The 12,569-nt window shown below is 40.3% G+C and overlaps 1 protein-coding gene across 3 annotated transcripts in view; it reads right to left on the bottom strand.

The window, feature by feature from the left end:
- The window catches only part of SCAF11 (SR-related CTD associated factor 11), a 65,424-nt gene extending 53,778 nt beyond the window's left edge, over positions 1–11,646 (bottom strand). Inside the window, exon 1 of one of the 3 annotated variants that reach the window (XM_046655536.1) lies at positions 11,332–11,646. The gene's annotated coding sequence lies outside the window, so the exon portion shown is untranslated. Of the gene's footprint in view, positions 1–11,309 lie in introns of all 3 variants that reach the window. The other 2 variants (XM_046655535.1, XM_046655534.1) reach the window with 2 other exon arrangements.
- Positions 11,647–12,569: the final 923 nt, after the last annotated feature.

The following is a 12,569-nucleotide window of genomic DNA, read 5'->3' as shown; positions in this document are numbered from 1 at the left end:
GTCTTTTCATCCTTTTCTTCTAACCCCAAACAGGAAAAGTGTCAACAGTATCTTTATTTTAACACTTGGTCTACCTTGGAAAGACTTCTGGACTAAAATGGCACTCTCTGTCTACCTACCTCCCAAAAAAGGAAATGGGAAAATTATGTAGGGCACAGAAAACACATGCAAAATAAACAAATCCAAAGAATTAAAGAGGAATTACTGACAAAAAATGACCACATACAAATGCTTGTTATGGAAGAATGGAAATGGATTTCATCTATGATAACAGGGAAAAAAAGGACAATGTTCAAAACATTTGCTTCTGAAATATTGCTTTGTTCTATTTAAACAAGATTTAAAAACCTTACAGTACAGAGTTTCAACTCCAGAAATTAGTCTCATTTTTGCACAGATGCTAAATGTCATTCTTTGGTTCGTCAAGAAATGTCACCTTCTTCATATTAAGCCCTTCTAAATTGATACAAGTTGCCACAGCGAAACAAATATTGAAAAAAAGAAGCAATTGTTTTTATAGTAAACAGGACACCCACTCTCTCTTTACTCTAGCTATGCCTATCATCTGAACTTCTTTAACTCATCCTAGGTAGTTATCTCACATAGAGATAAAGACAATTTACTATGTTACATAAGTATATAATCAATGTGTTCTTAAATGAGTATTTCACACATAATTTAAAGAGACATTTCATAATCTTACTCCTATGAAACACTGCTAGTCTAACTTGGAAATATGTTATTACATACTATGAGAACTTACAGAAAAAAACCACACTTCTATATTAACATCAGGCATGGGCAGAACTGGGATTCTTTCCTAAATGTAATCTTATTACACATGCTTCGAATGCCCCAAGAGCTGGACTACTGGGTATGCTTTTCATACTATTTCTAACTATTACTTTCTGACAAGTCATAAGTCATCTCATTTAACTCTTATAGTATTTTGTGAAGGAGGTATCTCCATTTTACATACAACGTAATTAAGCAACTTGTCCAAGATCACAAAGCCAGTGATAAGCAGTAGGATTAGGAACTTACTAGCGCTCTGGTAGAAAATAAAATATTAAAATCCAAGTCACTAGATATTAAAAGTATTCAAACAATGAGAAATGGTAACACACTTAATGATTTGAATGACTGCAAAATTGTTAAGCTGTTATCTGTCTTGGTCATCATGTTACCAGGATCCAGAAACATTGCCTTAAAGTGGATGCCCAATACACAGCTTTGAATGAATGATTTATGTATATGTACAACAACTATAGACAATATTTACTCAGCACATTTTATTTGTCAAGGATTGTTCTGAACTACACACACACACACACACACACAATGCTCCATGGAGAAAAAATTAACACTTCTGAAATGAATGGAAAGATAAAAGGTTCTCAGCCAAGAAAGAGTAACTATAAAAAAAAGACATAGGGGGCCAGCCCGGTGCTGTAGCGGTTGTTTGTGTGCTCCGCTTTGGCAGACTGGGGTTTGCAGGTTCAGATCCTGGGAGCAGACTGCACACCACTCATCAAGCCATGCTATGATGGCATCCCACATATAAAATAGAGACAGATTGTCAACAGATGTTAGCATAGGGCCAATCCTCCTCACCAAAAAAAAGAGAAAATGGAAATTTTACAACTGAAAAAGATAACGTCTGAAATAACATCTTGATAAAAGAATGGAAATGCAAAGGAATGAGTCAGTAAATGTGAAGATACATCAACAGAAATGATCTAATCTGTAGAACAGAGAAATAAAAGACTGAAGGAAAATGAAGAGTCTCAGGGTCCTGTGGACAACATTTGAAGGGCTACTCATGTCATCTGAGTTCCAGAAAAAGAGGAAGAGATTGGTACAGGAAAAAATATTTGAACAAAGTCCAGCGCACACCAAATATGATTAACTAAAAAAGAAAGATAAACACGCCCAGACACATCATAATCAATTGGGGAAAAGCAAAGATAAAGGGAAAAAAATCTTTAAAGTAGATAGAGAAACATAACACACAGAAGCTATTAATGATTCAAATTACTGTAAACTTCTCATCAGAAACAATGGAATCCAAGAAGACAACAGCACATCTTTAGTGCTAAAGATAAGAATACACAGAATTCCATATCCAGTGTAGAAATCCATCAGAAATGAAAGCAGAAAAGACATTTTCAGTTAAGAAAAACAGAATTTATCACCAGCAGGTCTACTATAAAGGATAGGAGGTTCTTTAGGCTGAAGAGAAGAGACACCAGAGAGAGACCTGAAATTTCAATGACACAGAACAAGAAAAACAGTAAATAGCAAAGCATATATAAGACTATTTTTCTCCTCTAAGTTCTTGAAAAGATGTGTGATCATCAAAAGCAAAAACTACGTAATTCTCTGGTGGGGTTTTCATTGCATATACGTAATATATGTATATATATGTAATACATGTGACAACTATAACATAAAGGTCACTGGGGGAGGTATCGGGCTTCGACATTTACTTCAAGTGGTAAACATTAACTCAAAGCAGACTGTGAATGTTTAGGTGCAAATATGATAATCCCTAGAGGAGCACTGTTCAATACAAATATAACGTGAGCCACGTTAAATTTCCTAGTAGCCATATTTAAAAGTCAAAAAAGGGCCAGCCCTGATGGCCTAGTGGTTAAAGTTCAGTGTGCTCCACTTTGGTGGCCCAGGTTCGGTTCCCAGGGGCGCGGAACCACATCACTTGTCTGTCAGCAGCCATGCTGTGGAGGCTCACATGGAAGAACTGGAAGGACTTCCAACTAGAATATACAACTATGACACAACTATGTAACTGGGGCTTTGGGGAGGGAAGAAAACAAAAACAAAAAACAAACAAAAAGTTAAAAGAGATAAAATCAATTTAGTATATTTTATTAATCCAGTATGTCCAGCTATTAACATTTCAACATTTAATCAATAAGAGATTCATTAAATGCGACATTTTACATTCTTTTTGTGGTAGTATGTCTTTGAAAGCTGGTGTGTATTTCACACTTACTGCACATCTCAATTCAAACTAGCCACATTTCAAGTTGTCAAGAGCAGACCTAAAGCAACCACTAAAAAATAATGCAGAAAAATATAGTTAAAAGGCCAATAGATAAAGTAGAATACTAAAATATATCCACATAATTCAAAAAAGGCAGGAAATGGGGAACAAAGGAGCATATTCTATCAATAACTACATTAAACACATCAATTAAAAGATTGTCAGATTAAATTTAAAAAAAGACTGAATTACATGCTGTCTACAAGAAACTCACTTTAAATATAAAAACATATAGGTTAAAATGAAGGTATGGAAAAAGATATGCCATGCAGACAACAACCAAAGAAGGTTTGAGTGGCTACATTATATGAAATTTATTTTAAACTTTTTTTAAGAACTTGACTGGATTTGTTTCTCCTTCATGTTCAGTTTTAGTTTTACCTAGTTCTGAAGCAGTTCTGAAATGATAAAGCTATTTTCTGTTCCATCTATCTCCCTCATTTTACTCATGTTGATGTCTAAGTAACTGGACATGTACAATTCCTAAAGAAATAGGGCCTAATGCATTAAAGCTGTCGTATCTGAAGGCTTTTCTATAAGGTTTTCAGGGGAATTACAGCTTACAAATTTTTTAAGTTATTAATATTTTATTCCCCATTAGAACAGTGGTTTAAAGAAACAATTTTCTTGACAGGCCATCCAGGCATACAAAATAGTGTTACAAGTATATTTACATTAACACGTCATGTATCATTTGTAAACTGTTTCACTGATCCCAGAGAATTTTCAAAGCAGCTTCGCTGTGGCTGTTCTCTTTAATGTTTATACTTCTGTTTTTGTTTACTTTAAGCTGCTGAACTACTACTGTGGTCAGGGTATTGAACCTGGTAATGGAATACAAAGATAGATTAAGACACTATACCCCCTCCCTGGTGCAAAAAGTAGAGTTGGATAAATAGGATAGAAAAGATGAACAGCAAGATAACATATGCTAAGTGCCAAATATGAGGTATTTGTCAGGACTAATTTAGTCAGAAAGAATGCATTTAGGACAGCTATAGAATATAAGGGCAAAGATATAATTATGAACCAGAATAGAAAGAGACTTAAAGTTTAAGTCCAAGGTAGGACTTAAATTGTGTTTTATAAAAAGTAGATCACTAAGGAAAAGTCCACCTCCCTCCCATTTATCTATTTGGAGAGTAGTTTCTGAGATGTTTAAATTGGGGATTTTGAAGATAATGCAGCAGCAGAAAGTAGGAGAAGAGAAGAAAGTATAGAAAACTAGCTAGGAAAAAAACGGAAAGAACATTGGGGAGCAATAAAGAAGGCCTGATTAGCCCTAAGCTCCACAAGGGCAAAGGCCATGTTCCATTCCCAGATCTAATAGACACATAGATATCAACAAATCTGGAGCACAGGATCATGGGTAGGGAGAGTGTCTACTTTACATCAGGCAAAATACTCTGGCACATCTTCGCACATTTAATCCTCAAAATACTATACTACAGTACATTTTAAAAACTACACCACCACCAACATTGAATATTAGAACATTGCATTAAAAGGCTTGAAAATCACTCACTAAACGAGCTAACTTAACGGTATGAAACATAGAGATGGAGTCAGCTGCTATTACCACTGGACTTAAGTAAATGTTACTGAAAAATTAAAATAGGTGAAGAAACTGGGACACTGATTCAGTCACCAAGAAAAGGTGACAATCAGTATATGGGACAACCAGAATTCAAAGCCAGATCTGACTGACTCCAAAGCCTATATACAAAAAAACTGAGCTAATTTTTACCTTGCTGTCAAAATTATGTTAAAAAGACTCAATTAAAAGTACATTTGAGAACTCTAGGGTAAAAAGGAAAATAAGTAGGAAGATTAGTTTTATCACTAATAGAGATGTGAGAGTCTCAAGAGGGTTTAAATTAAAAAAGTTGAGAGCATATTTGATCACTAATTTTCACTAAAATTTTTGGTGTAATCATCTTTTAGAAAAACAAGTGAGTATAATCTTTAAAAGAACATGTTTGTATGCTACTATTCTGCCTGGAGGTGTTGGAGCCCAAGTAAGTGAGCAAGGTGTCCATGTGAGGGATGGTGAGGGAGCCTAGAGGGAAGTACTCTAAGAGAAGCAAAATGGTGAGATTCAGCACAAGGTATCTGAGAAGCCTTGAGTTAAGGAATGCATCCTGGCACGAGGTGTCATAGTCTAAATGGAATGAAAATGTTATGCAACACGTGGAAAGGAGCAGCAGTGGCAATGAGAAATTGGTTACTCACTGGGGATTGATTATAGAAGTAAATACACTAAGGATAATTAATGGGAGCTAGGTTTCTCCTACTAAGAGAAGGAAGTTATAAGTTTGGAAAGCAAGAAAACTAAAACAAATACTGTGGCTTGAAACTGGAGAAATTGGTACTAACTCATGATTTTCTATATATAGGTATAGAAATAAATACAGTGCCCAAATCTTGGTTTTTAAATACCTTCCTCCACTAAAAGAAACCACTCCTTGGAAAAACGGTTAATCTCAGGGTTGTGGGAGGGAAAGTACAAGGTGAGCCCAGAACAATTTTCTTGTGTCAAAAAGGAAGGAAGTCCTCAAAGCAAGTCAAAAAAACACAGAAACTAGCTTGAAGGGGCTTTTACTGGCAAAAACTGGGACAATTTGAGAATAAATAAGCAAGTTTGATAAGGAATAAATTATTTACACAGTCTAAAAATAACTTCTCCACAAAATACTTATTAATTACTAAGGGGATAAAAAAACCCATTACAGTGAAAAACCTTGGGAAACCTCACCTTAATCAAGTGATCAAAGTACACATCATCAGTAACGGGACAAACAGAAACTGGACGCCAGCTGATAAGACGCAATGAGAAAACACATCATTACTGTGATACTCCTGCCAAAAAATGCATAATCTGAATCCAACCATGAGGAAATATCAGGCAAATGCAAACTGAGAGGCATTTTACAAAACTGAACTGTAATCTTTTAAAGTGTCAAGGTCATAAAAATCAAGAAAAAACTGAGGGATTGTTCTAGGTTGAAGGAGTGTAAAAAGACATTACAATTAAATGCAACACAGAATTCTGAACTGGATCCTTTTGTTACAAAGTAAATTACTGTGGAAACTGGCAAAACTTGAATGAGGTCTGAGGGTGAGATGGTAGTAATACAGTATAGCAGTTAATTTCCTGATTTATGTTAATAGAAAGTCCTTGTTCTTGATGGGGTGATGAGAATGCATCTGTAACTTACTCTCAAATGGTAGTGGGAAAAAGTTCTTTGTATTGTACTTGGAACCTTCTGAAAGTTTGAGATTGTTGAAAGAAAGAAAAAGATTACCTATAATATTCATTTGTAGCACCTAAAACTAGCATATAAGCAAAACAGTACTCTTTTCAAACGAAGAATATGTTTCCACCTCTTTTTATTATAAGAGAAGACTCTGCTTCATTATTTATGGGATTCTTAATGACTTTTGATCTATATCTGCACTGTCCAATACAGTAACCTCTATTCCATTCCTCAGTTACACTGGCCATATTTCAAGTGCTCAACAGCCACATACCACTATCAACTACTATACTAGGCAGCACAGATACAGAACATTTCCACCATCATAGAAAGGAGTACTACTAGACAGCACTGATCTAGAGTTCGGGAGGCCAAGTGATGTAATGAATAACTAAAAGCCAAAGAGTCAGATGGACTTGGGTGGAGATTCTTAGCAAGTGCTCTGACTTTTAGCAAGTCACTTAACTTCTCTAGACACCGTTCTATAAAGTGGAGTAATACACCCAACAGTGCAAGGCTGCTGAAAAGATCAGATGAAAATTCATGTAAACTGTCTAAAACATAGTAAACATTTGATAAACATTAGGTCTCTTCTGTAATGTGGGTGGATAATTTCTTTTTTTTTTCCCCTACAAGTTTATTTTATTTATTTTTTTGAGGAAGATTAGCCCTGAGCTAACTACTGCCGGTCCTCCTCTTTTTGCTGAGGAAGCCTGGCCCTGAGCTAACATCCATGCCCATCTTCGTCTACTTTATACGCGGGACGCCTACCACAGCATGGCATGCCAAGCAGCACCATGTCCGCACCCGGGATCCGAACCGGCGAACCCCGGGCCGCCGAGAAATGGAACATGCGAACTTAACCGCTGCACCACCGGGCCGGGCCCCAGGGTGGATAATTTCTTAATCTTTGATCTCAGTACTTTTAGATCTAGTTAGGTAATTACAAGAGCATCGGTTTGAAAATAAGAAGCTTACTATCCTGCTTGTCCAAAAGGCCAACGAGCCCCATGTTGTTAAATTCAACGAAAAATCTTTTAGCTCCTCATACCTTATTCAACTCTCATTGACACATGACCCTATTGACTACTCTCCCCCTGAAATACTCTCTTCCTTTGGTTTCTGTAATACCACATACCCACTACTCTGACCTTCACAGTATTCTCTGGGAGCTCACATTCCTCCAGTAAACTTTTTTTTTTTAATTTTAGAGGCCATTGCAATTCCCTTCTAGAGGTTTTTTTCCAAGTTATAATCCCTTCCCTATGCAAGTCCATCTATAGTTTCAACTACCTATATGTGACTCCAATTTTCTATTTCCAGCCCATACCTCACCTACAAATTTTAGAACCATATAACTAAATGCCTACAGAAATTTCCACCTGAAAGCTCCAAAGGTACTTCAAACCCAACATGTCAGAATCAAAAGATCTTTGGTCCTTAACTGGTACCACCATCAACCCAAAGTCATCTTTGAAATTTCTCTCTCCCTCACCTTCAATGTATCAAGTGAGGCCTATTGATCACAAATCCCATTCACTTTGCCCATCTCCACAATTCTCACTCTAATTCAAGCTATCCTCATCTCTTCTGGACTACTACTGCAAAAGCCTTGACAGATTTTCTCATGTTCACTTTTGTGCCTCTCTAGCCTTTCAATACATCACCACAATCTTAGTTCTGCCTTATGGAACTAGCAAAAATAAGTCTAATTTGGCTTCTAAATGATAACATTTTAAACAGTAAAACAGTATTATCACTCTATTCTTAGCCATGCATTCTTAGTTCCTTCTATATTCTAACGAATCAGTTTCAAGGTCACATTCTGTCACACTCTCCTTTAAAAATGTGGACCCCTGAACTGAAAATAACGCATGGACAGAAGTAACTTAGCAGTTCATGCAAAAGACTGAGACTTGCATAATCTAAAGTTTCAAACCACAATTACTATTTTTAACATTTTAATGTTTCCCAGATGAAAGCATGTTAATTCATTAAATATTTATTGAGTACCTATTATATGTCAGGCATGTTCAGGTGTTTGGGGACAAAACAGTGACACAAACTGATAAACCATCTTCTCACAGAACTTGCATTAGCGTGAAGAAAAAAACAAAATAAACTTAAGTTAGTAAATTATACAATATGTTGGAAAATGATAAATGCTATGGGGAAAAATCTGGCTTAAAAAGGGTTAGGAAATGTGGGAGGAGAGCCTCCTGTTTTATACAGAGTAGTAGGAGAAAACCTCAGCTGCAGAGTAGAAACGTGGCTGGAGAAAGAGCGATGAGGTAATGAAGTCAGGGAGGAAGAAGAGTTTCGAAACACTCAGCCTGGTAGACCATAATAAGAACTATGGATTTTACTATGACTGAGAAGGGAAGCCATCTGACAAAAGAAGTGACATGACCTGATAAGTTTTATCAGGATCACTTTAGCTGTTGAGTGTTAAAGATTATAGGTAAAGAAATGTCATAGGGAGACTTTTTAGAAAGCTATTTAGAAAGCTATTTTACAAGTGAAAGATGATGGGGTTGTTTTTACACTTTATATTGAACTTTCATGTGCCTAAGCACTACAAATTAACAAAGCCACAACTTTAAAAAAAATAAAAGACGATGGCAATGCAAAGAAGAGTTGGAAACAGCAAAAGAATGATACAGAGTCTCTGGGATCTACTCAGTGCTGTTAACACTTATCACCACATCAATGCAAGATAAGGTCCAACCCTATTAATTTATTCCTTGGAACAGAGGACATAATTAAGAATTTAGGTTTTAGGCTTACTTCACTGAGCAAGGCAAGTCAAGATCCAATTTACATCACTAAAAGACGAAGGCAGATGATGGCAGAGCTTGCTAAAGGGAAGTTTACAATGAAAATTATTCTAGGGCTGACTCTTTTTATTACTTTTATGTCTGCCACTCTCTTTAGTTAGGTTTTACAACTCTCTCACTGATGTGCCTAAAAAGTCAGTATTAAGTCGAAGAGTAGTATAATATTGCACTCTGATTGCTAAAAGATGCTATTGATGATGAATCAATATCATCATGTAACTGCACTGATTCATCCTATCTCTGCTGATTAACAGCATAGCTTTTCAAGAAAATTGGCTAAGCAGTGGTTAGTGCCCAAAGGATGATGAGGGAGTTGACTGACCCCTGAAGAGTTTCAATCTTAATGCATGGGCCCCATTACCACCACCTAAAGGCATAAAAAATAAGTTTTCTTTAAGATATTCTCCAAGAATGTTTCAGGCAGCATATTTAGGAACAATTTTCCATTTTCTTCTACAGTCTTCTTCCCCCTTGACCATACTGAAGAATGTCCTGACAGCATGAATATACTCAGAGTAAGCAAACATCCATATCTTATCCCACTGAAATCTTAAAATGTACTCAAATTCTCAGGCAAAAAGGTCATTATCCGAATGTAGAATCGAATGATTATTAACATACTTGCAAGCACCAAAGAACATTACAGTGTAAAAAGTGCAGCTACAATAAGAATTGCCAATTAAAAAAAAAATCATATTGCATAAACACAATGAAAAGTAAATTCAGATTATCTTTGATGGCATAGTATAAAATGAAAGAAATCCAAAGACAACTTTAAAATTTCATCTCTTCTGTCCAGTAAGTTAAAACAACAAAAACAAAAATTCCCACAAACTTTTTACTGCAGCTCTTAACCAATAGCAAAAAAGGGAGACGATTAAGCCAACTGCCAAACAAACAGGAAAGAGAAAGCAATGGTCTGGAAAGAGACTTCATTACATAGCAAAATTGTAATACAATTACTAATAAAATACAAGAACCACCAGTTGTTCAAGAATGTTTTACCTTCAATATTCCACTGCTGAGCTAAATAGTATATTCATCAATTAACTTGTTTTAAAACGAGAAAATGCATCTATTAATATGCTTTTTCCAAAATTCAGTGAAAACCCCCAAATTGAGAAAATTTAAGATCAGCATTTACTAGCCAAAGCATTAAAATTTTTTTGATCAGTTTCACTTAAATCTCTTAGTTCACTGGTAGTACGGTAAAGATGTTAGTTAAAATGTAATCCAAAATGAATGAAAAAACGCTCAACTCGCAGACATTGTAATACACTACCGAAATATATTGGGGGTCTGTAAACTTCGACACTGGAATCTGTGACTGTTTTAATCAACTACTTTAAACCAGGCGTTTACTTTTAAAACAACTTTTCAAAACGTGTGTGGGTCGCAAGACCGCCAGCAATCTGTAAGAAATGTCTTTAATGGTTCTCAATTCTCAGGTCTGAGCAGGGGCGGCGACTGATTAAACTAAGTTTAGATCTCCCGGCCCTTTTGTTGTCAGCCCTGGGGACGGGTTTAAAAAGTGGGGACGGCAGAGTAGTTCGAAACACAGGGCATGGGGTAAACACGGATGCTCTGCAGCGCCGGCTCTTCCCCATTCGCGCACCCGCCGAGGTCACGGCGCAGTAAAGTTTGGTTTCACGAGCGGGCTCGGACGCCAGCGACAAAAGCAAAGTCTCCCAAGTACAGCGGCCCCGGGGGTCGGGGAGCGCCCGGAAGCCCAGCAGGACACGTTTCCACCGCAGGGAGGGGGTGCATGGCCGGCGACTCCGTCGTGGAGCCTCTCTCCTCCCCGCCGCCCCCCACCCCCCAAGACCCCGCGCCCGGGCGGGGACAGGCTCGGCCGGCGGGAGGCGGGTAGGCCACAAGGAGGAAATGGGACGGGGTGCCGACAGAGAGGCGACGGTGGCCGGGGCCGGGCCTCCCCCGCGAGGCAGCGAGAGAGAAGCAGGGCCCTCCCCACCGCGGGGTCCCCCGCCTCGAGGGGCAGCTGCAACTTTCCTCCAAGCGCAGGAAGCCGCCTGGGCCGCGCGGGATGCCGAAACTTTGTCGGCCCTCTCGGCGCCCCGGGCCCGCTCCTCCGCTCCGCGCCGGCCCGCACCCCCCGCCTCGCCCCGACAGCGGCCTGAGCCCACTCACCCCCGGAGCGGCCCGTGTTTACCTCAGGCCGAGGGCGACGTGCTTGCTCCGGCGGCGGTGGCGGCCCCACTGCAGGTCCCTAGGTCCCCGTCACGCCGCCGCCAAGTTCCCCAACATGGACTCCTTCGTCCGCTTGGAGGTGTTCCGGGGGCCGCTGGGGCGCCGGCTCGGCCGGCCGGGTCGGCAGGCGGCGGCGGAGTAGGGAGCTGACCCGGGCTGCGCTGCTCCGCGCGGCTTGCGCCACCGCTGCTCCCCCTCCCCCGCCTTGTCTGGCCTCCTCCCTCCCCTCCCCGCGCCTCCCCTCCCCCCTCCGCTCCGCTCAGCCGCGCCGCCACATGTCGGCGCGCTACGGTGACGACGGCGGCGGCAGCACCCGCCACACTCTCGCTTTTCGCTCGCGCTGGCCCTGCGCGCACGGCTGCAGCGCTCAACGGGGCCGCCGGGGGGCGCCCACCAACCGCCGTTTGCGACAGAGGAACGTGGCGGGCGGAGTCACGTCACGCGGCCTGTGAGCGGGAGGGAGTACGGCAGAGAGTGGCGCGGGCTTCTGGGAAACATCTTCCCTGCCCCGCCCTCCTTTCTCGCTGTGGGCTGTGCGCATGCGCCGTCCCTGGAGCGCAGGAGTCCGCTCGGCTTTGGCGGCTCTGCGGGGCTAAGTCGCTGAAGACAATGAAGGAGGCTCTTGGGGACCTGGACGTGACGGAGTTTGCCGGGCATTTGCTATCCTATCTTTATGTTTATCTGACATTGAAAAGTGTTAATATGTTGTTCGGGGTTAGACTGAGTTTTCTCCCAGAGCCTTGCCCGCCTGACTACATCCTGCGGGGAGGCTGAAGTGTCCGTAACTTGTAAGCCCACCTCTTTCTTCCCTCCTGGGGGGGGGCGTTTACAAACTGCCTAGGGCAGAGGTTTCCCTCGTGACTCACCGAACCTAGGCATATCCCCATGTCTTAATTCCCACAATAAGAAATTAACTTGATCACGATTGACTTTGTGGACCCCCACTTTGTGCTTGGGTAGTGACATGTGATCATCCATCAATAATGCGTCGGAGCCTCCAGTGGGAAACACGCGTGCCGTTGTCTATTCCTTCCCCGTTGGGCCGTCAAATCTTTTTTTTTTTTTTCTTTTTTTAACCTCAGAAATACCTTTACAGACTGTTTTTCAAAGTCACTGACTCTTTAACTTCAGCGTTTCTCTTCCGGACCGTTTCTTCAAGTTCCTTTCTGCGCTTCCTGCTGTCAGTGTCCACCCCTCTTC

This window comes from Equus quagga, chromosome 1, assembly GCF_021613505.1.
Source record: "Equus quagga isolate Etosha38 chromosome 1, UCLA_HA_Equagga_1.0, whole genome shotgun sequence".
NCBI lineage: Eukaryota > Metazoa > Chordata > Mammalia > Perissodactyla > Equidae > Equus > Equus quagga.
Note: the sequence above shows the minus strand (reverse complement) of the source record. Positions and strands in the feature narration are given on the sequence as shown.